Source organism: Siphateles boraxobius, unplaced genomic scaffold, assembly GCF_051911475.1.
Source record: "Siphateles boraxobius isolate OS27281-9 unplaced genomic scaffold, OSU_SipBor_1 2, whole genome shotgun sequence".
Classification (NCBI taxonomy): domain Eukaryota; kingdom Metazoa; phylum Chordata; class Actinopteri; order Cypriniformes; family Leuciscidae; genus Siphateles; species Siphateles boraxobius.
The window spans coordinates 755,432-780,127 of NW_027508810.1; the positions used below are offsets into that span (position 1 = coordinate 755,432).

The 24,696-nt window shown below is 41.6% G+C and overlaps 1 pseudogene; it reads right to left on the reverse strand.

The window, feature by feature from the left end:
- Positions 1-4,401: 4,401 nt before the first annotated feature.
- On the reverse strand, positions 4,402-10,417 carry LOC143744167 (uncharacterized; annotated as a pseudogene).
- Positions 10,418-24,696: the final 14,279 nt, after the last annotated feature.

Sequence of the window (24,696 nt, forward strand, 5' to 3'; positions counted from 1 at the left end):
TGAATTACCAGTGCAGTTTAATTGCTGGAAAATGGCTTCACAGTGGGCTCCAACCCTGCTGCTTTTGCTTCTGTTCCTGCACTGCGTGGGTCAGCATACATAAGGACGGCATCGATAAATCTTCCCTCATTGCCCACCTCAACAGCACTGGGGTGTGTGAACACGTCCAGGCAAGAGGCCAAAGAGTGGCAGTCATACCGCTGACAGACAACATCACCCTCCACGCCAGCATGCCTGAACGCTAATTGAAAAATATATACAGTAGATTTATAGACATAAAAGTGCTGATGGCAAAAGTAACATGGTCAAGACTGACATGCTGACAGTTAAAAGGTATTTCAAAAGCATTGCATTTGAGATTTGTTTTGTTATTATTTTTTTGTCTCTGAACTCTTTCCCCGCCAAAAAGAATTTTCTGTGTTTCCATGTTTTCACTGGTATGCGTTAGGGGGCGCTATTACACATCTTCTGAAAGAGTGCTGAATCTCCTGCAAAACACAGGCGAAGGAGACGCAGAATCAAGCGATCTAATTTGCAATCACATGCATATGTGAAACAACAGGATAATCACAATTAAACAGCATAAATCAAAACTGCCACCAATGTTTTGATCATTGTTCTGAATTTGATCTGGAGCTAGTATTTGAAAAAAACATGATTTTTCTCAGCTTTTTGCTCAAAATGTTGCTTTTTTAATGACACTTACCCATATTCAAGTGCTGATTGCAAAATAATGCATGAAGCTAGAATAAAATGGTTTGTTTGTTTAAAAGCAAAGACACCGTTCTTTCTTTTGACATATTGCATGTTTAGCTATAGCTACAACACAATATTCTAGGGGCCATGAAACTTTTGTGAAAAATCAAACTAAAAAATGCTGGGGGTGGCTGGTAACTTTTTTGAAAGAACGCTGGCAGGGAAAGAGTTAAAGATGGAAAAAAGTAATTTCTTTGCTTATAATGTCTCCAAACAGAATTGTAAATATAATAGGTGTGTTTGATTTCATGAGGTGCTGATGACAACTGTCACAGTTATGTTCTGTTTAGTTATTCCTGTACTGTATGTATGAGTTCTCCTTAGTTCCTATGTTTTCTGATTAGTTAATCTTCATCCAGCTGTGCCTGTTTAGTGTCCTCTATTCATTACTACTCATTTACCTTCTCTGTTCAGTCCTTTGTCAGTTATTGTTTGTGTTAACGTGGTTGTATTGCTATTGGATAAATTGGATTATTGCATCTCCTTCGATGTGCACTTTTTAAAGCCTTATTCGCACAGGATTAGTTTTATCTGGGAACCTCGTGTGATTTAGAAATTACCCCACCACATCTGTATTTCGTGTGGCGCAATCGCACGGGATAAGCGAAGCCAAATATTTGCCAAATATTTCACAAATATTGCATCTAATCCACTTCATCTGTGATAAATTACACAAACATTGTCACTATGGGAAGAAAGTTTCCGACATGACGACTATGTTTTCAACTCCCCCCAAATCTTGCTGATCGGTTAAATCAAAGACTATAGAATTACACAAGTCGTGTCATTTGTGTTGTTTTGGGGAAAAGGGCAACGCCTTCTATGAATGGGGAATAAGTCCCGCATTAGTAATAAGAGCCAATCGCCACGTCACTGCAGCTGCCGTTAGAAGCTCCGGAATCAGTCAGACGCGTGCTTCCACTGCGCATGCGCATTAGCTTGATCCAGCTTGAAATATATCTGTCATGATTCCAGCATCTAGAAACAAAATGTATGAGACAGTTGTTATCAGATTTCATTGGTAGTTTCAAATATAAAATTGAATCATAAGCTTGGCGAACAGTTTTGGAGAAATTTATGTTTCCCCTATCAAAAAGACAGGAGCTGCACTTGCATGCCCGAGAGGCGTTTCAAAGATGGCCAACGGGTGAAATGACTTGTCTTAAAGGAACTGGTTAAATCCTGCCAAGAGAGCTGAAGTCGAACACACCTAATGATTGTTTTCAAACAGGTTTGCGAAAACTATCCCTGTCTTTTATTGGTTGAACAAACAGATAGTCCCACCCCAAACCGTTGTTCCTATGTTGGGATGTTTTGACAACACCACAGAGATACAGTGTTTACACTTTCTGGAGGAATCAACCTACAGATTGGCTTACGGTTGTCCGCATATTTAATTATGATGTGGAAGAAGCATATTGAAACATCAAACATTTTCATATGACATATTTCACTGTTACTATTGTTCCTTCTATACTCTTTCTTAGGGGATATGATTAATGATGACTGGATGAGTGTAGCATGCCATTTCTCACTGTATTTACAGGCAGTGTGTGTGTATATTTGTGCTGGTGTCTGGCATAAGAGCCAGATGAACAGATCGTGAGTAGCGGGAGAGAAAGAGTTGGCGGACAACTGAGTTGGCGATATACCAATAATGCCTCTTCATACTTACACAATTCAATCATGGATGTTTCACAACCCTGACAGGCAGCAGTGGGCATTCTCATTTTTAAGAAACTTGCAAGCCAATCAATTTTTTTTTTTTACATTCTATTTATAGTGTTTCCTAAGGCAAGTCTCAAAATTAATGTTGCACATATTTGAAGTTAGGGATTTGAAATAACCCATATAACTAAAGTAATAAACATCAAATAAACATGTGTAATTCATCCCACACAGTTTGTGCTACATGCCAGTTATCAATGTCCTGACACTTCATCATTATACAAATATATGGTGAATTTGGTGAAAGAGAAGATATATATATATATATATATATATATATATATATATATATATATATATATATATATATATATATATATATATATATATTCATTGTATTAGTTATTTTCATGTGTATTAAATCAGGCAAATAAAATAATTTGTTTGGGAGGACCGACCAATGAGAGTTAAGGATGTTGTGTAGCGCATTTTTTTGGTTTCTGGATTTCGCACGCAGTCAGAGTTCGCACACTCTCTAAACGGCAGAGCAAACGTGACTCAGATCTCTCCAAAGAAATTTGAGTATTTGATTTATCCATTTGAGAAAAATGTATTCGAATTTAACATGTATCCAGAGACGATGTAGCAAGAGGAGAAGTGAAGTTTGATGTTAAAGAGACTGTTAAATTGAATTATAATGTGTGACACAGTTGCGTAGAAGCAGTCTTGTTAACGCGTTGACACATCAATGTGTTGTTTATTGAAGAAACAGAGATCTTTGCTTGCTGTGAATCGTTGAGTCGATTCTGCATTGAAATCGTTGCTTCCGGATTGGAGTTCCTGGATTCCATGGTTTTCGTTAACTCTCGTGTTCGCTTAACTGTGTTGCTTGATCAAATGTGATCAAATGTGAACAAACAAGAGGTCAATTTATTGATTTGCGTAAACATTGTTTAAAAGACAAGTGATTATACTTACCTTTGAGTCTTTATTTTATTTTTGTTTGGGAGGTAGGCTACACAATGTATTTTATTTTTCTTTCCTGTATTTTATTTATGTTCTTATATACATTCCAGTTATCGAGTTCAAGTTTGAATTCAACACAAACAAAACAATACAATTAGTTCAACCTTATACCTTGTGTGAGTGGCTCATTATCGTTGTGACATCCTTATTCTCTGCAGGTGAATTTCGTCTTCTGATCTAACTGGTCCATACTAGTACTTTGTGTCTGTACTCGGGATGGGCATTTTTCAAAAATATTGCATTTGAATATTCAGGCTCAAAAAAAATATTATTTGAAATATTAGTTTATTTAAATGAAATTTAACGAAAAAGTTAATGACTTTTTTTTAAAACGTTTTTGTCACCATTTCTGAAGCTTCCGATCAGGCAATATACACAACAAGCTTACAATATATGTTAAAGTTTTCATTGTTCAAAACATTAAACAGTAGGCCTATGTGTAAAAAAAATATATAAATGACAAAATTATTTAAGCTAAAGCAGCGTGAATGAAAAAAAAAAAACATCTTGTCACGGTTCATGGATCCACTGTCTCTTTCTGCTGTTTTGTGTGTGTGTATGCGTGTCTGTGTGGGCGTGGTTTTCCAATCCCATTGATTGTCCGTGCCAGCTGCTGTTCATCACCGTTCCCTTTATATGTCAGTAAGATCCTTCTCATGTTGTCAGATCGTTGTGGCTTCCCCGGTGTCGTGTCCTGTTCCTGTGTGGCTCTCTTCGTCTCCTCGTGTGGATCTTCTTCGTTGTCTTCGCCTGTTGGATTGTTTATTGTTCCTGGTTCCTGAGCACGCTGATCATCACCACCACTCACCGGATTGCCCATCAACGTCCCTGTGTCACTTCTCCATCTGAGTGTTTATTCCCGGATCTGTGTTCAGTGTTTGACCTGACTATCTTCAATAAACGCCTTTTACTTGCATTTGTATCCGAACTGTTTCATCACACATCTAACATCTAATGAGAAGAGCACTGCGCTGACAGACGTTTCAGAGACACAAAGATGACGGTGTTCTAATGGTGTGTTCACACAAAATACGAAAACCAAACGGTGTTCTAAGTTTCTAACAGCGCTTTGCGTTTTCTGTTCTTAAACCGGTCTCCCTCAACAAAACTTAAAGGAAGTATATGTCTCAAAATAATTTTGCTATCAGATACGTTATCAGCTGTGTCCCAATGTGAAGGATGCATGCGTCCTTCGAAGGACGCACCATGTAGCCTTAGTAGGATTTCCTAATTCACCAATGGCGAAGCCACGCCGCCTCCACTCACTCGGACAAACAGTCAACATTCGGTGACAGGCGCTATATTTAGTTATGTTGAAGAGGTGTGAAAAGGCTACATGTTTTGCTAAAAAAAAAAAAACACACAGTTCCCCAGTTGTTTTGGTAGAAAGTTGTCTAAAATGTTGTGCTTAAATATGTAATTAATGGTTCATGATCAAATTAAATATGTACAGGTCTAAGTTGCATACGTTTCGAGGACAATCCTTTTTACCATCTTTACCAAGAGGGCCTCTCCGTTAGTTTTAGGGTTGGGTACCGAAAAGCGGTGCCAATAGGGAACCGGTTCCGGCGTAAACGGTAGTAACCAGACCGAATAAGAACGACAATTTCGGTGCCTGATTTCGGTGTCTGACTCTCTGTGTCATGTGCCACACACACGCAAGGTCTCTCGCTCTCTCCCTCTCCGCCGTGCATGCGCGGGAGATTCCCGGAACGTCTGGTGATAGCGAGGGGATTAATGAAGATGCCGAAGACAAAACGCTCCAAGGTTTGGCTACATTTCACGTGTAAAATTACGCGTCAGAACGCCCTCTGGGTGTGCCGATTGTCTGAAGCCATAGAATCACACCAATGCATTAGCTGATGGCGCGGGCGCCGCCTCAAAGCTCTTACGTCGTCATATTATATTAGCGCGCGCATCATCTGCTACTCAAATTTCTCTGCCGAAAAAGGAAGCTTGTCGGCAGCGCGAGGATCTTGGCAGCGAACGCAGCGTCTCGTTCCCTATTCAGAGAACATAGGTTACACCAGTAACCAGAGACGCTCTCTTTCATAGGTTCCCTCAATGCTGCGTAGCTGAGACGCAGTGGAAACGAAATACCAAATTCGCCAAACTAAGCACTGCCGTAACTAGTACAACGACCAGATAACTTACATGACTGGCTCAAGAAGACAAAACATGGGAACCAGGAGCCATGTCGAGATTAGATTACCCTGGTTGTAATCTCTATTAATCTCCAGTATTATTACATAGTTTGATACAATATTGTTTTATTTGATATTATGTTAATGTGAATTTTTATTTTATATTGGTTTATTTATTATTACCACCATATGTTACTTGTATTTATATTGTTTAAAGATTTAAGTTTATATTGTGTCCAGTTTGGCCCTGTAAAAAAAGGTGTATTATTTTTTGACAAAGTGTGTGCGGTTTCGTTTTCTTAAGTACCGTTTCAAGAACCGTTTAAGCACCGGAACCTTTTAAAAAAAATACAGAGTAGGTACTGGTATCGGATAAAACCCAACCGATACCCAACCCTAGTTAGTTTGGTGCTACAGTATTTACGTGAATCATTCTACATGAATCATTCAGCACAACATTGCTAACATTTGTTATCTCGGTTATTAACAGATACGTTAATGAAGCTAAGTGACATGATGTACAATGCAGCTAGAAATTAACGTTTTCTAATGTTAGGCTAACGTTAGCATAACGTTATGTTAGAGATGTCAAAGGAGAACTCCGGGCAATTTTTAAGTTAATCTTGATCGTTATACCTTTGTGAGTATGTCTATAGAAAGAAAAAAAAACGAACCGGATGGGTGCTTGCAACATGGAGCTGTTCCCGCAAATGCCCAGAGCTCCCACTCAGCTAAAACGGCAGTTATGGGGGCATATACATAAAGAGTGTCTTTGTGCCTCATAACAGACACAAAATGCAATAAAATGTCTGTCCAACATGAACAGGGCTCTTACATGTGAACAAGATGCATTTAGCAACTTACCCATTGTTTAGCCAGTGCATATGCGTGTAAATTTCACTCTGGGCAACTAAATAATGTTCGTAGATTTTACTCGCCTGTTTGTGTTAGATCATAATTATAAGTTAAGCATAGATATAATTTTCACTCTCTGAGCACTCTGACAGAGCACTTGAGTTTCGCTCTCTGTCAAGCGATCTGTACTAGTATTTCAAATTCAGCTCAGCGTACCTGTATTTGACTTACCGTAAACTCTAGTGTGAAACTCTAGAGTCTCATACCGCGAAAAATCGAAAATTGAATTTATCTGGGATTATTATTAGCTTATAAGAACAAGCAGAAGATATGCGGGTTTCTCCGGTAGTGGGTGTAACTAAAGCACAAACGGCACTCTCATTGGCTGGCGCTCAGCCCTGTTTTAATTTCAGCACATCACTTAGAACACTGACAACATGATTAACATTCATGAACCCAGCAGCTCATGTGTTGTATATTGCTATTAATAGTACCAGGATTATTATATTTTAATAAAAATTACTATTATCTATTTTTTATGACCAACAATATCTTAAGCATCACCACCAGTCCTAAGTTCAGTTAAAATGGTAAGTATGCATTCATGCATGACTATCAAGTTGTAGTTCTAATTTCTAAAGTTCTATCATTAAATAATGATTGATTGTCATAATATCATAATATAATGCTTGATTGACTGATTTTAAGAGTGTACATTTAGATATTTAAAAAGATGCGCCATTTTACAAAGATAAGCTGATTTAGTCGAATTATATATATATATAATATATATGCTGAGCAGGCCTCAGCTTGTGCCCTAGCAGCATTTAACCACGGATCCGCTCTTTTGATCCAGAGCCACCTCGACGCCTTCTCTGCAGCCTCTGTGGTATTACTGATAGCCCTTCTCCTTCTCTCACCTGTGATGCCGAGTGCAGTGTAGGCCCCGTAGAGGGACTTCGCTGCAAAGCCTCTGCACCCCACCTCCACAGGTAAGCACCTTGCCTTCCAGCCTTGGTTGTGGCAGTCGCTGACGAGGCCATCATATTTCTCCTTCTTCCTCTCAAAGGCTTCCTCCATTCGGTCTTCCCATGGCACAGTGAGCTCCAACATGACAAGGTTCTTTGTTGCCTCTGATATCACGACAATGTCAGGTCTCAGGGTGGTCTCGACGACATGCTGGGGGAACTTAAGTTGTTTGCCCAAGTCCACTTTTTAGTTGCCAATCCTGTGCCGTGTTCAGAAGCCCTGCTGTTGTCCTGAGAGATTTTCCTGGCTTCTCCCCGGCCCTGACAAAGCTGATGGTTTGTTTGCAGGGTTTGACCTCCGGCAGCTGCTGATAGTAACCTGGATGCTCTCTGCAATTGTTTTGAGCACCTGGTCATGCCGCCAGCGATATCGTTCTTCCCCCAAAGCTCTTGGGCAGCAGCTCATGATGTGCTCAAGGGTTCCCTTTCTCTGGCACAGGGCGCATCCTGGTGTATCGACCAGCCCCCAGGTGTGCAGGTTGGACGGGCTGGGGAGGACGTCATAGACTGCCTGGACCAGGAACTTGATGCGGTGTGGCTCTGCCCGCCAAAGGTCAGTCCACGTGATCTTCCTCTCCACCGCTTGTTCCCATCTAATCCAGGCACCCTGACGTGCCATTCCCACTGCTTTGCTGGACCTCTCCTCCTCCACCGCTGCCCTCACCTCACTTTGAACTAGCTGCCTCCTCCCCTTCCCCCGAGCCTTGTCGAACCGGGGCCCTTGAAAGGTTCCTAGCCCAGCCCTTCCTCTGGCCACTGCTCCCACTAGGACTCCATGGTGCAGCCGTGACTCTGCTTGGTCTACTGCCACCTCTGCCCTCCATTTCCTGCCCGTCTTGACCTCTACACCTGCCCCAGAGACTTTGGGGTCCCTAGACTCACGGAGCTGCAGCACCTCTCTTGCACGCAAGACCTTGAACTCCTCTTCGATGGATTTTAGCGGGAGCTGCAGCTTGCAGGTGTTTCCATAAAGGGCGATACTGCTTAAGCTCCTCGGGAATCCCAGCCATCGTCTTAGGTATCGGCTGACTCTCCTTTCTAGTTCTGAGATGGTGGAGATCGGAAACTCTTACAGAAGCAGAGGCCACAGTATTCTTGGCAGAATCCCATGTTGGTACACCCATGCCTTAAATTTTCCAGGGAGCCCAGTTTTATCGATAATCTTCAGCCACCTCTCCAGCTCCTCGCAGGTGTTTTTGATGGATGTTGTATCCCTGAGGCTGCTGTCGAAGATCTTTCCCAGGCTTTTTACTGGTTTTTCAGACAGGGTCGGGATTTGAGTTCCTGAGATGATAAAACGAAACTTCTCCACCATCCTGCCCTTCTTTAGCACTAAAGATCTGGATTTGGTTGGCTTGAATTACATCCTGGCCCATTCAATTACCCTCTCCAGACCCTTCACGATCCATCTGGCTCCAGGCACTGACTCCGTTGTCACTGTGTGGTCATCCATGAAGGCACGGATTGGTGGTTGCCGCATTCCAGTCTTGGATTTGGGCCCTCTGCACTCCGGTTCAGCAGATTTCACCAACATGTTCATTGCCAGAGCGAACAGGATCACTGAAATGGTGCAGCCTGTGATGATTCCCACCTCCAGTCTGTGCCACTCTGATGTTGTTGACCCAGATGAGACTCTCAGCTTGAAATCTCTATAGTAATCCTGGATAAGGTCTCTCACTATGGCAGGAACATGGTGCCTCTCCAGAGCCTCCTGTACCAGCTTGTGGGGCATAGAGCCATAGGCGTTGGCCAGGTCTAACCACAGCACCACCAGATCACCCCTATTCTCCTTTGCTTCTCTGAGGAGCTGTGTAACCACGCCTGTGTGCTCTAGGCAGCCTGGAACACCTGGTATGCCGCCTTTCTGCACAGAGGTGTCAATGTATCCATTTTTTAGGAAGAACTCTGCCAACCGCTTCGCAACTATGCTGAAGAAGATCTTTCCTTCAACGCTTAAAAGCGAGATGATTCTGAACTGGCTGATGGTCTTGCAGTCTTCTTCTTTTGGGATCCACACTCCATCTGCACACCGCCACTGTTTTAGAGTTTTCCCTTTCCTCCAGATGACTTTTAGGATCCTCCACAGCCGATGTAGCAGCTTGGGGCAGTACTTGTACACCTTATACGATGTTCCGCTTGGTCCTGGTGCAGACCTAGACCTTGCCTTCCTTACTACTTCCTGTACTTCTTTCAGGAGTGGCTCCCTCAGGTCGAATGCCTCTACAGGCTCTGGTGGTGTTATCAAGGCATCGCACTGCCCCAACTCTTGTTCTCTGGAGGGGTCACTAAATGTATCTGCAAGGTGCTGGTCAATTTCACCCTTAGATGAGACTAGGCGTCTACCTTTCTTCTGCCCGAGGAGCTGTTTGGTGAACTCGAATGGGTTTCTAATGAAGGCTGCTCTCCTCCTAGCCCTCTCCCTTCGCCGCCTCCTGTGCCGTTCGGCTCTGCGCAGGGTAACAAGCTTCTTCCTTAAGATGCTGCGCAGCTCTGTCAGTAGCCCACGCTCCTCCTCACCAGCTTCCTTGTACTGCTTTTTTAGGGTTTTCAGCTCTATTCTGATGTTATGAATTTTGACTGCCCTCTGGTTTTTGGTGTACGGCTTTGTTACTCCTCTCACCTCCTCCACACCAAACCTCTTAACCGCCATGCTCACTATGATGGTCGTTATAGTTATAGAGGCAGCCTCCTCTCCGCATCACCTTTGGCCGTTACTTCCAGCACCTTGTCCACATCCTCATCAAACTTCTGCCACTCGGCTGTTTTACATGCTTGAGGCCACCTGATCCTCCTCTTCTCGGGCTGCATGACTGGGGGGACAGTTTGTACCACATGGAGGCTCTGGGCTCTATGCGGTGCTTCCAGGCCCTGCTCCTCCTCTGACTCACCAGGCACTATGCCTGTGCATTGTGGTACTTGCCGTGGCTCCAGACATTTCATCCGTGACTGATGGATCTTCAAGCCTCTTGCATTTTTACAAATCTTTCCACACTGACAAACCGCGCTCGTAGTCGTTTTTCCTTTGCTGTTGGTCGATAACCTTAGGTCCGTCTGACTGGGGTTCTCTCCCCCCCCCCCCCCCCCCCTCTCGGGCTCCCCTGGGGCTATTGCTCATTTAATTTTTCCGTAGCTAGCTTTGGGTTCCTCTTCACAGAGGCTGCGGCTAGGGGTGCTAGCCCATACCGCCCCGGTTGCCGTCTTCCCGAGCTGCCATCTGTCTCTCCAGATGTCCCCAACCTATTCTTGGTTGTCAACCAGCCTGTTCCTGGTAGTCACTGATTTCTTCAGATTGGCAGTTGTAATGATACATCTTCTGATGCTAAGCTAGGGCACAAAATCAGTGATGTTCCTGATCTCATTGGGTGTTTCGGGTCTTTCGAAACATCAGACACCCTCCTTCAGGCGACCCAGCTGAGGTTGATCAGGCCTCAGCTTGTGCCCTAGCAGCATTTAACCACGGATCCGCTCTTTTGATCCAGAGCCACCTCGACGCCTTCTCTGCAGCCTCCGCATATCAGTCTGGCGAGTAAGCAGAAACATTTACCAGCCTATTGCAATTCTTTTGCCTTTTGTGCGTAGAGGGTTGAAAAGCCGATAATTTGGTCACATTTGGAGTGCTTAAACATCATGAAAGTTATGTTACAATGTGGAGTTATTTTTGTTTTGATTTTGGGTTGAAGTTTAAAGTGTAAATTGCAGGTTAACCACCACAACCAATTAATGTGTAGATTAAAGTGCTCAATATGTAAATATTTAAACATTTCTGTCTTAAAATGCGTTAAAATAACATTTATTGGGGTTTCTTCAAAGGTAGCATGTTTTTTACCGTAACTGGGTGATGACGCCATAAAAGGGAGTAGCAACCCACACTCTGCTAGATTCCTACTGTTTGTGGCTTGACTATGGACAATTTTGAACCAGTCAGACATGAGAGAGGGGAGGAAATTGCCAGAAATCATGGCCCTCAAAGAGTTATCAATGCTTTGTGTGAGGAAAATGAGTGGAGGGTTGGCCAGGTGTCCTGGTGAGTAGCTAGAGCTAGCCTAGGTTAACCTGGTGCTAACCCGGATAACATTAGGGAACAAGCCAAAGTCTTTTCAAAATCTTGTCGTCATGTAGAATAGCAAGGAGGGACAACGACTGAAGACATTTTTTTACTTACATGGTGTTAGTAGTCCTAATCGGATCTGTAGAGATGCACACACTGCATAGGCACAATGGCGCTTTTGCATCTGCAGACAGATCGCGATATTGCGTGTGCTAAATCGCAACTAATTAGCGATGCTCAGTGTCAAAAAGAAAAAGAGATCGATGTCCCTATCGCTGTGTTTGACAGGTGTTTGTGTGGGCTGTGCCACCCAATGGAATCAGCAGTGGAGAGTATGTGCTGCCGTGAGGTCAACGCGTTTTGGAGTTTAGTGGAAGCAGCTCGACCCGCGCCGCGACCGGTGTTCAGACGATTTGTGCTGCCTTGTCGAAAAATACTACCCAAGCGCGAATCGATCACAGAGAATGTCGATTCATTCTCTATTGTTTCCATAATGGTGTAAGTCTCACAATATTATGACATCGTTATTTCATTTAAAATGTGTATGGGGAGCATATTTTGATATTTTAAATGTACTAGCAATTATCACATTTGATATAACGTAGATATAAAGTAAAAATTACATTATTGTATATTATATGAAATACAATTATAATAAAATTTGAAGTTATGAGTAGAGGTCGACCGATAGGGGATTTTACGATACCAATATTTATGTTTGACCATAAATGCAGATAACCGATAAAATATTTTTAAAAATGGATACTGGATTAAAAACAAACATAACACTCACAAGTAAAAAAGTGCTGAACTGAAATATGCTAATTTAAATAAATATATAAATATGAATATATTAAAATAAGAAGTTCTACAGAATGAACTCTATATAGAAAATAATTTAAACATTAAAATATTACAAGTTTCATTAGCTATAACCTAGAATCACGTAAATTTCATAGGTAACACTTTGCAAGTCGCATTTGTTAACAAGGATGTATTAGCTAGCTTTCATGAACTATATGAATTATGCAATATACGTTTTTACTGCATGTATTAATATGAGCAATACAATTGAACCTTTATCATTCATGTTAGTTCATAGAACATTAACTAAGGTAAAAATAGATAAAATAAGTATTAAAACTCCATTTCAAATGCATTAGTAAATGTTGAAATTAACAAACTAACAATGAATAATACTTCTACTACTTTTCTTAACCTTAATTATTGCTTAAAATGTGATCTTACTTAATGGTAAAGTGTTACCATTTCATATAATTCCAAAGAGTCATTCTTAAAGATGGCCATTAAAATTAAATAAAGACCTATATTACGTATACGTAATATAGCCTATGTATGGTCTCTCACTTTATTGCTTCTGTTTTATAACACTTGATGATTATCTAATCAAAATAACAAGATGTATTGTAGTGATAAAAAAAAGAACTTAAATCGAACGCGTTTCTGAGTTGTTTATGTTTCTGTCGGCTAACTTACATGAACATATCAATGTTGAGAAAGCAATCACGTCACTAGTTTTAAATATGCAACTTCGTCGCCTAATGAATGCATAAAAGTGACCAGCTGGATATAAAATAATGCAAATAGATGGTAACAATTGCAACATAAAACATTTGGGTCAGGTCTGCGTGTGTTTTTGTTACATTATTTAAACCACTTGACTGAGGAACTAAGGTTAGAGTCCTCTCAGCCTCGACGGCAAACATACTTTTGTTCTTTCTCTGCTGATGCAGCATCTAGTCAACAAATTAAATACTTTATAATGATATGGCAATATACTTTAGTGTTATGTATTCATACCGTTTCGCTGTCGGTGTTTTAAATGTGCGTCTGAAGTGTCAGCACTCTCTGTGCTGCGTTTTCTCGCCTTGCTGCGCGAAGCCTCATGTGCTAACGTAAACAACTCAGCCAGTGATGGTTTGTTATTTGTCAGCTCTCGCTCTGTATAATGCCAGCAGTCTCTTCTCAGTGCTCTCGTACTGTGTAAGGACTCCGCACACTTCTCAGCCGCTCCAGCAATGGACGCAACCCGGACAAACTATCGGTGCAGATTTTTATCGATAACGATAGTTACACCAATCAACTATCGGTGCCGATTAATCGGCAAAACCGATGAATCGGTCGATCTCTAGTTATGAGTACTGTTTACTGTACTGTCTGTTTTTTATTTTTAAAACTGTGTGAAAAGTAAAAAATTATCAACAAATAATCAATTAAACTGGCGTGCCTCACGCAGCATCCTGGTTTTGACGCATGTTGCCTGAACCCGTTTGTTTTGCGAATAGTTTACACTCATTTCAGGCAGAATCAGGGTAATCTCATAGCCAGCACACACGAGTATGTTTACGATTGGGTTATTTCAATCATCAACACCATTTTTGCTTACTGAGTTAGGTCTCCTCCATTTAACTGCTAGCCTACTTGCCGTTAGACTAACTGTAACTGTAGGTTTGGAGTCCCTTTTAATGACATCACGCCCAGCCTAGTGGAAGGGAGATGGAGTGCTTAAAACTACTGTAAAAAGTACCAACTTTTCATATTATATTCAGCATTTTGGTATAAAAAAAATACAAAACAATGGTGGGCGGTTCTTATCTTTGTTTAATAAGCACATTGCATTATCTTCCTGAAAAATTTAACCTGCAATTTACACTTTAACATTTCATGTTTGTTATGTGGATGAACCCAATCGCAGACAGCAAATGATACACACAGGGTTTATTAACAACAAAAACAGAAAACAAAACCCACGATGGGGCAAAACAAGACAGAAAAGACAATACTAGACTAATACTCAGAAAGTAAACTAACAGCTCAGACAGGATCAAAAACTTCTTTCTTGACAAGGCTTTCAACAGGTTACTCACGGTTAGATACAACATCAAACAATGTATCACAATGAAACGATGAACCAGCATAAGACAGCAAACACAAGGGGATTAAATAGGGAACACTAATGACGAAGACAGGTGAAACTGACTAGACAATAAATGACAAGACGAGGGTAACAAGGGGGCGGAGTTACATAACGAGACAACACAAGCACAAGGCCATGTGCTTGTACACAAAACATGGGTCTGTCATGATCCAGCCTCAAGACTAGGGGAAATCAAGGACAAGAAGGCCGGATCATGACAGAACCCCCCACTTAAGGAGCAGCTTCCAGACGCTCCTCAAGAGGATATCAGACGCGAGACAAGACTGACTGTGACATTGACACAAACCAACAAAACATGACAAATAACAGTAGTGGCAAACACGAAAAACAACAGGGCTTGGATGACAAATCAGAAATAATAAACACGGAAGGGGTGGCAGAGGAAACGCAGAGTTCATGGGGGATAGTCCAGGGTGGATAGGTGGGCTGGGGGTCCTGGATTTCTGGGACGAGGGCTGAGGACGAGGAATCCGGGCAGACTTGGACGGGGACACATGAGGAGAGGTCTTGGGGGAAACAGTTCGGGGCATAATGGTGACGGTTGACCGGGGCAACACACGGGGGTACTGCAGAAGGGGGCGCAGCAACAGATACCGACACGGAGGGCGGCAGAACAGGAATCCGGACTGGGGAAACAGCAGGGAAAAGAACAGGGCACGAGACAGGTGGTGTACCAGGCGGCTGTAGACCGGGAACTGGAACAGAGTTCATAGAGGCCGTATCAGAGTCAAAGCTTCCCCAAGAAGCGACACTCCTCACCTCAGACTCTAGAGAGGCGTTGAATGTTGCAGACTCGGAAACAGCACCAACTGCGGCCGGCGTGGGTGCTGCGCTCTCAGTGGCCGGCCGGCGTGGGTGCTGCGCTCTCAGCGGCTGGCTTGAGAATGGTGCTGTGTAGCAGACTTGGGATCAGTGCTTACAATAACTGGACTGGGAACGTTGCTCTCTGGAGCATCTGGAACAGGGACTGGGGATAAGGCAGGACTGACTGGGACATCTAGAATTCTGACAAGACGGGAAAGATATTCGGACAGGGTTCTGGCAGCGATGACGACTGGCATCTCCTGATGGGCTGATATGGACTGTATCACAGCCTTTGCAGCGGAATCGGCCGCTGCTTTCTCTTCAGCTGACATGACTGAAGACTCAGAGACGACATTCACAGTACAAGTCTCTGGAATCGATCTCCCCAACGCCGACTGGGAAACAGCGCTTTCTGCAGCAGGTTGTAGAACTATGTCTCTTGTTGCAAAGACTAAAACCGCGCTTACAGCAGCGGAGCCAGGAACAGCGCTCTTGACTTCAGCGGGCGGTTGGAGATCCATCGCGGACTCAGGAGGAGGTAGAGATGGAGAACCAGAAGCTCCCTTCCTCCTCTTCTTCCTGGGTCGCGGAGTGGAGAATGTGGCCAGACTGGGGACCGGAGAGGGAGGTGAAGCAGGAACCGTGACAGAAACTGGGAAATTCACAGCAGGTGAGGAGGATTCCGGGCAGGAAGTCTCCGATGCTGACTCCCACGACGGGTGCCTTCCACGCTTACCATGAAGATTTATGGACGTGGAAGGTGTCTCAAGAGTCGCGGCGGGACTGGCCTGGTTCCCCCGTGAAACAACGGCCAAAACACAACCCTCTGGGTTCACAGGCAGACAGGCAGAGGGTGGAAATCCCGAGGAAGAAGTCTGCGGATCCTCCTGGGAGAAACGATCCCAGAGTCGGGCATAATTCTTCAGGATCCACCCACTCTGGGACGGGGCTGGACAGTTGACCCTCTCTCCATCGGTGGGAGCCGACAACCACCATTGTTCCGGTTGTAGCCGGAGCCGGGAGGACATGCTGTCTACTGGGTTCTTTCTTGGCTCGTTCATTCTGTTATGTGGATGAAGGATGAACCCAAATCGCAGACAGCAAATGATACACACAGGGTTTATTAACAACAAAAACAGAAAACAAAAACCCACGATGGGGCAAAACAAGACAGAAAAGACAATACTAGACTAATACTCAGAAAGTAAACTAACAGCTAAGATAGGATCAAAAACTTCTTTCTTGACAAGTCTTTCAACAGGTTACTCACGGTTAGATACAACATCAAACAATGAACCAGCACAAGACAGCAAACACAAGTGGATTAAATAGGGAACACTAATGACGAAGACAGGTGAAACTGACTAGACAATAATGACAAGACGAGGGTAACAAGGGGGCGGAGTTACATAACGAGACAACACAAGCACATGGCCCAAACAAAAGGCCATGTGCTTGTACACAAAACACGGGTCTGTCATGATCCAGCCTCAAGACTAGGCGAAATTAAGGACAAGAAGGCCGGATCATGACAATGTATCCATCATTCTAATACGCACACACACACGTTGGGTTTTCATACTCTATAAACTGTATATCCTATCCCCAAACTCTAACCATACCCCTAATCACAACTTTCTACATTTTTACATTTTCAAAATTTAATTTTCATCATTTAGTATGATTTATAAGCTGTTTTCCTCATGGGGACCAAAAGAAATGTCCCATTCACACTCGCACCCAACACAAATAGAGATGACCTAATTGGAGATCTTACTACCCGGAGACGCATGCACATAAATTATTTTGCCCTTCAGCTGGTCAATACAGTTAATCCAGCATGAAATTATATTTTGTTCGAGGTATAAAAAAAGAAAGCTTGTCATCACTTTTAAACATTCGTGGCATCAAAATGTGAGGCTTTATAGATAAATACTTGCTCGCAGCGGGCGAGGGTTTACTGTATTTCATAGCTGTCAAAAGGAATTTTGTGCCCTCACATCAGGGGACATATTGCAGACTCTCAAATGCTATCTAGAACGTGAGCACGGCTTTCTTTATGTCTGTTATTTCTTTGGGGTGGCAGCATCATCGCTCATGTAAACTGAGGTTTTGATTTGGGATTGTGTGGTAATGAAATGTTATTATGGCTGAAATGAAATGCGCTGTAATCACGTTGTAACTTGCTTGTACTAAGAGCTAGTTAACGCTTGGCAGAGTACTTTAAGATTCATTACGCAATTATGTTCACCATTTTGTTTGTGGGATGCAGTATGCGAGCAAAAGAAAGGGTATTTGATAGCCCAGCAGCTCAAATAAAGCTGAGTATGCTGCCTCCTGCATCAGGAAGTAGGCTGAAGTGGGAAAAAAAAAAATCAGGTTGGATTTCTATACACATCCAACATTTCCAGATTGCCAAAAACAAAATGTTTTCAATTTAACATGACTTCATCCGTTTCACCTACCCGATATTTCTCCAAACTTCTAATCTTTCCAATCTTTTTACCCCCTTAGGCCGTAAGAGGAGATGCTCAAGGCGCTGGAGAAACTCATCAGCATTTGGATTATGAGGTTATACTTCACTCAGGTTACATAATAATCAACTTCCTCCACTTGCAATAGGAAACTAAGGAAGGAAATCATTGTTTTTGATTTCGATATGTATTTAAATTTCTGTTTTAAATTACCAGAGGCCCATTCAATAAAATTAAAGAAGTTTTAAACCCCATAACCTTTTTGAGATTTACTTTAAGACCCATCGAATCTGAATTTAAGACATTTTAATACTTTTTAAGGCCTTTTATTAGGAAAATTAATTAATTAATATATTGTTGGGCTGTGATTAAATTATGAATTATCCAAATTATCAAATTAATAAAAATAATAATAATTAAATCAATATTTGCAGAGAAAAACAAATTTTAAGTTAATTCAAAAACATTACATTATTATGGTAGATTAGTAAAGCTATGAATAATGGCAAGAAACTGGTTTTTGAAGTCTATCACTATATTTGTCAATCTGTCTCAGGTAGCCTAAGTAGAATTCATTTTCTGAATCTCAATAATTAAAATGTTTTTTAATTGTTGGTGATTGTGCTGTACACACGCAAACTGATGTCTGGCTGCCGTGTCGCATCTTTCTGTTCTTCAGCATCTTATGCCATGAGTGCTGCATTTTTAAGATGCATGTCAAGATAAAACGCTTCTTTTACCTGTTCATTCAACTGTTCTGTTGCACTTTGCCCAGCTGGGTTTATGTCCTGTATGAATGGCTCTCATCAAGTGTTATTTAGTGAGATTTCTTTTCGTTGAATGAGCCCTTATTTGCTGCTTTGCCTTTAAGGCCTTATATGTAAATGATTTCTTCATGTGTGAGTTGACACAGCCATTTACTGCGCTTTTAATGACAACATGCAGTGTAATTTTATAGTAAAATGAAATGTAATATCAAAATATTGATGCAAATCAATGAAAAGGGCAGGACAAGACAGCACACGTCAACCACAAAGAAATAAATATTCGGACAATTATACAGTAAACCCTTAAAAAAAAGTGAAACTGAAATTTATTTTCGGTTACTCTTTATTTTGATGATTCCCTTTAGAATTGATGTTGACTAAGTAATGTTGCACCTCCATGTCAACTAACTCTCAATAAATTATTAGTTGAGCACAAGTAGACTGATAAGGATAGGGTTAGTAGAATATGTAGATGTACCTGCAAAGTTACTTATAGTGGAGTCTCTGTTGAGGGATTATCAAAATATAGATATTAAGCAGACAGTCTATTAATACTCAAATTATTGGTAGTTGAAATTGAATTGCAAATTTACTTATAGTTAATAGAATGTCTAAAGGGGACCATCAAAATAAGTGTTGCCTTATTTTCAGTTTCTGAAGCAAATGTAAGTGATGTGCAAAACTAAAATATTCTGGCCTCTAGATATGTCTCAACCATATGGAAATTGTATGGACCAACTCAACCATATGGAGTTTTATCATATGCCATGAGAAAAAAGTTAATCCAATCACTTAGATCTCTGTCACGTGGTCATTTAGACTCACTTAAACTATTGTTTCTTGAAGTAAATGAAATTAATTTAAATATTTTTTAAATACATGTAAAGAGATCTTTCTAATCGGACATTGCAAATACATTACAAAAAATATGCGTAAAACACAATGCAATAACTAAAAAGAGAGCAAATACATGGTGCTTTGAACAGTGAAATGGATGGACTTTTGAACAGACTCATTATAAATGGAAGTGAACGAGACTTGTCCAACAGTGATGAAAGACCAATGCTTTTCATTCCAGCAGACTCTATCAAACCCACCCATATGTGAAACTAAAATCACATTCCACCCGCTTGTCTGAAACATCACAAGTCCTCCAGATAGTGTATCATGTGAGACGTATGCCACTTCACATTATGGAAGGAATGTTATCTCTGTGCTTTCAGTGCACCAATGACATTCCAAAAGAGCTTGTGTAAGGAGACGGTTTCATTACAGTGTCAGCATTAATACCTTTCTTTTATGCAAAAGAGTTGTGGAATAATAAACCCAAACCTGATCCAATTCAGAGTTGAGAGTGCTGTCAGCTCCCAGGTTCATTTTATATATCCTTCCCAAACCAAAGAAATGATGTTCCTTGCTACAATACCATTCATTCATCATTAGTGATTCAAAGAATAACTCTGCCATTAGCAATAGTCGAGTCCCAAAATAGATAAATAGCCCTGGATAAGATGCAGTAGGCATTTTTGAGGAAAGGTACTTCAAGTGTTGTTTCTATATGATTTTTAGGTGCTGAATCCATTTCTGCCGTATAACAAGTTGTAAAAATCACTGTTTTGGCATAAACAATAAAAACAAAATGGCTGCCAAAAGAAAAAACATTTTTTAATGCATTTATTGCAGTTTAAACATTAAACATTAGAACTAAACTCTGCATTCTCAGACTATTTAAACATGTAAACAATGAAAAGACAACATTAACATAAAAGGGAAAGTTTTTAATGTTTAAATGGCTGCTGGAACTCTGAAATTTCAACAAAATCAAGCAACAATACCGTGATCGCAGATATTCCAAAAGTTATTTGTTCATACAAGTATCATTGGACGTTCTGCATTTGTAAGATGCAATGCATGGATTAGGCTTGCAGCCGCATCGGGCTGTCTTGCACCCTGTGGTGCAGGCACAGTTGATTAACTCCTCACAGGCATCTGGAACTGTGGGTAGTGACATGAGTTGAGGAATAAGGGAATTCCCCTCTGTCTTCCATCCCATGGTTTCAGGGGGTGGCAGAACTGGCTGCTGCAAGTGGGCCTGCCGCCAGACCAAAGCCTGGAAGTGAGAGCGCTGAATGTGGAAGTAGAGAGCGTCTCTGGTTGGGGGCAGTCTTTCTATTGTCATGCCCTTGACAAACATGATTGCTTGAACTTCATTGATTTTATCAGCATCCTTTACACCATAGAGTTTGCAGAAAAACAGTCCTGCATTCTGAATGGTGTGGTCACTCAGTTCAGGACCTTCGCCAAGCCCCGTTAGTAGATGTGAATACTCTATGAAAACTTCCCAGCATGTCTTCTTTGAATGTCCTGGAATGTATGAAGTTGAGTCACTCCCAGTGAGAGCATGGAAACCAGGAAGTAGCTCGAGGACCTGTGGCTCCATCTGCAGTTGTTCCACTACAGCATAAACTGGGACGTACTTTCTCTCCTTTGCTGAATGAATTTTTTTTTTAAACAAGTTTTTTGAAGCTGCTTTTGATTTTCACAGATGGCAGAGTTGTGCTGTTCGTGAAATAAAGACTGCTTATTTGTTTCCTTAGCACATTAACAAAACGTTTAATGACACATAACACTAAAAACAATACAATTACTAAATAGTAATAATATCACTAAAATGATATGGAGCTCGGGATCATTTCGTCATTTTAGTGATATTATTAATATTTAGTAATTGTATTGTTTTTAGTTTCTTAGTTTTATTAAACGTTTTGTTAATGTGCTATGGAAACAAAATAGCCTCACTATATAATTGATTGTAGTATTGGAAATTTGCAAGGCTGCAATTCCCCTGGCTGACCACTGTTTGTAGCCATTTTGTCAGAGTTTTTTGCCTGCCAGGTATCCATGGTAGTCACGTGACTGCAAAGTATGAATTGTTTCGATAACAATTGCAAGAAAATGGGACCATTATGTTATACGGTGGATCCTTATTCAGGAGACATTGAACTTTCTAAAAATGTGGTATAACAACTTTTCCTCAAAAATGCCTACAGGGTTACACAATCTTGAAGATTCGGACCTGACTACAAAGAATAAGTTTATTTGAGTCTGTGAACTTAAATGCCTCAAAGATACAGGGCTGTCAACTCTCACTCATTCAGCATGAGACTTTACGCAATTGACCCAATTCACACGCTCTCACGCCAAACCCCCGATTTCTCACGCTGAAGTGTCAACCCGGTCGGTCAAATGGCTGAAAGATGAGTTTATCTATACATCTACCTGTTGAGCCACTAGTGATCGACTAGTTATACCGAAAATGAGTTAAAATATCCCGTATTCTAGAGCGAGCATGCATGCGAGAGATATTGTGACGTCACAATTGTGTTGCATTGTGGTATATTGCACTGCCTGAAGTGTACATATGAAGTAGACTCGCTCCCTCTGTCAAAATCGAGGGAACGAGGGTCTGTCCATATAAACTTCCCTCGTCCACTTCACGAAGTGGAACGCACTTCAAAATGGCGGCAGGGATTCCCCCGAGGGGAAGTGCTTAGGGAAGTTCGCAAGTGCGTGTCTAAAAGTGGACTGGAACGCAGCTCTAGCCTCAAGTGTCCTTCATCACCATTGGCTCTGCCCATCTGCAAGTCACGTTCGCTGCCATTAGGTGCCTCCTCTGCCTCACCTCTGCTGTCTCCCTTCAGTCCCTTGGCTCCCCCTTCTGTAGTTCTGCCCTGCCGTTTAGATCTGCCTTGGGCTTCCCAGTCATCCCATCACCACGGCCCTCCGACCCATCAGCTCCACCTTGGCTATATGGTCCCTCAGCCCCTCGGTCTGTCATCTCTCAGACTCCACCTTGCTCCCTCGTCCCTCCAACTCCGCCTTGGTCAGTCATCACCCTGGTTGCGCCATGGATTTCTGGTCCTCCAGCTATGCTTTATCCCTTCACCCCTTCAACTTCACTGGGCTCTTCCTTCCCTTTGGCTACACTGATGTTCCCACTCCAACTGGCTCCACCAGGCTCTGCTCTGCCATTACCATTATTACCTTTACCAATACCTGTTTGATCTGGATCCATTGTCTTATCCTGTATACTCACCTGTGTTTCCAATAAATCTGCTTTGGATTCTTTCAATCATCCATTGACTGAGGCTAAGTTGAATTATCATGTGACCTAACAGCATCAGGGTAGCCTTATGAGATAGTAAAATGTCCATTGTATGCACACTTCAGAGTCTCTCCAGAATCATCAGGTCATCCGGATACTTTTTGTCTAATCTTTTGAACACCGTGACTTTGGATGTACTACTTTTGTCACACACTGTTTTTCACCTACTATAAAGTAGAAAAGTATGTAATTTCGGACACATCCTTTGTCTGAGCCCAATGCTGCATTGTGGCTGTTCACACAGGAAGCTAGATTTAATGTAACAGAATGAAACAATAATTGCACGGAAGGAATGGAAACTGGCTTCCCATGTGCCCTTAAAGCAAAATATAAGTGAACCGCCCTTGTAGAGACCCCTGAAACAAACCAAGTATTAAACACCTCTGAGTGTGAGACATTCATGCTGCAAGTAGAAAAGCAAATCAACACATAGGATTACACATGATTCAGCCCTTATATTTTTATGACATAACTTTGATTTAAATTAAGTTTTGTTTTTTGTTTTGTCTACCTCCTGCATATTACCAACTGCCAATAAACATTTATTTTGAGTCTTTTTTTTTAATTCACTCTTGTTCACCTGTTTGAACAATACTGTTGTCTATAATCACATGTTGAAATGTTCACGTCAATTGTTTTGGGTCAGGGAAGGTATGAATGTGAAATATTGTAAAGTGAGGTTTCATGTCAGGAAATGTTAACAGATTTTGTCATGCTATTTATTAGTGCTATAGTACTCGAGTCCGGTCTCGAGACGTTTTTCTATTGTCTCGGAGTTGGTGGTATTTGGACTCTGACTTGGTCATTGGTCTTGCCAAATGTTCAGTTGGTCTCGACCGAGTCCAGCAGCAGTTTTTTTTTCTCCTTAACAAAAGAGTTCACTTGTTCAGAAAACGGGTAACAATATTGGTTTAATTCACAATCCATCTAGAATGGACATTGACATTGGTCGTCTGGTATGTGTCTGGCTCCGCCCTATGGTTGGCTCCGCGTGTGTGCGCTCTGCGGAGGCATCAATAATTTTCATTTAGCTAACGGCAGGCATGTTCCAATCCGAACGTAAAAGATAGCCTTTACATTAAGGTATTTTTTATGAAGTTAGAAAGTAGGGCTGAAAGATGAATCGTATTTTCAGTGTCATTGCGATATGAACATGTTATTTAGCTATGGCCACCAAAACCTGCTATTAAATGGGCCGTGGGGCAGCATAGCGGCAGCCCCTGCTCTCTCTGTCGCCCCTCTAATGAACACACACACACACACAGACACAGGGGTCGTGGTGTAGCCTGAAGAAACGAGTTGACAACATTACTGAACATTAGTTTGTTACTGTAAGAACGTGCAATAAAACCTTAGTGAGTAAAAAGACAATATTTAGTGACTTTTCTGCTGTATCATTTAATGTTGCTACTCTAGAAACAGCATTTATTTATATTCAGATTAGTGCTGTTAACGTTAACGCGTTAACATGCGATTCATTTTTCTCCAGTCAGCGCACAGACAATGTGCCACAATCGAGTTCTCTTTCGCGCTTGAACGAACAATAACACGCACATTAATGCCCACACAAAATGTCAGTTTTGTCAAGTATCATCAAGAGCAGTCTTAAATGAGTTAGTCTTAAATGTACGTAAAGAGTTGTGAGGGAATGAGGCACGTGTGAGATCCCAGTGGCACAAAAAGTGGGTATGCGCATAGGGGCGCCGCATCATGGGGGCGCCAAAGTGATGGTTAAAAAAATAATCTAATTTATATAAGTTATATAAATTGATATAAAAGTTTTATAAGTTGAATATAAAAAAGTTATATACATTTTAGAGGACTAACAGGCTAGAGTAGGCGCAGGCGCCCTCATAAGATTCCATCATAGAATTTATTTTGACATAGAAGGGTAATATCGCGAGCGGGCGGGGGCGCGGGAGCGCTGAGTGAGCAGCACAGGAGTGAGTTGTCGTTGAAACTCGAAAAAGATGGATAAAGCAAAAAAGCTGTCAGGGCTAAA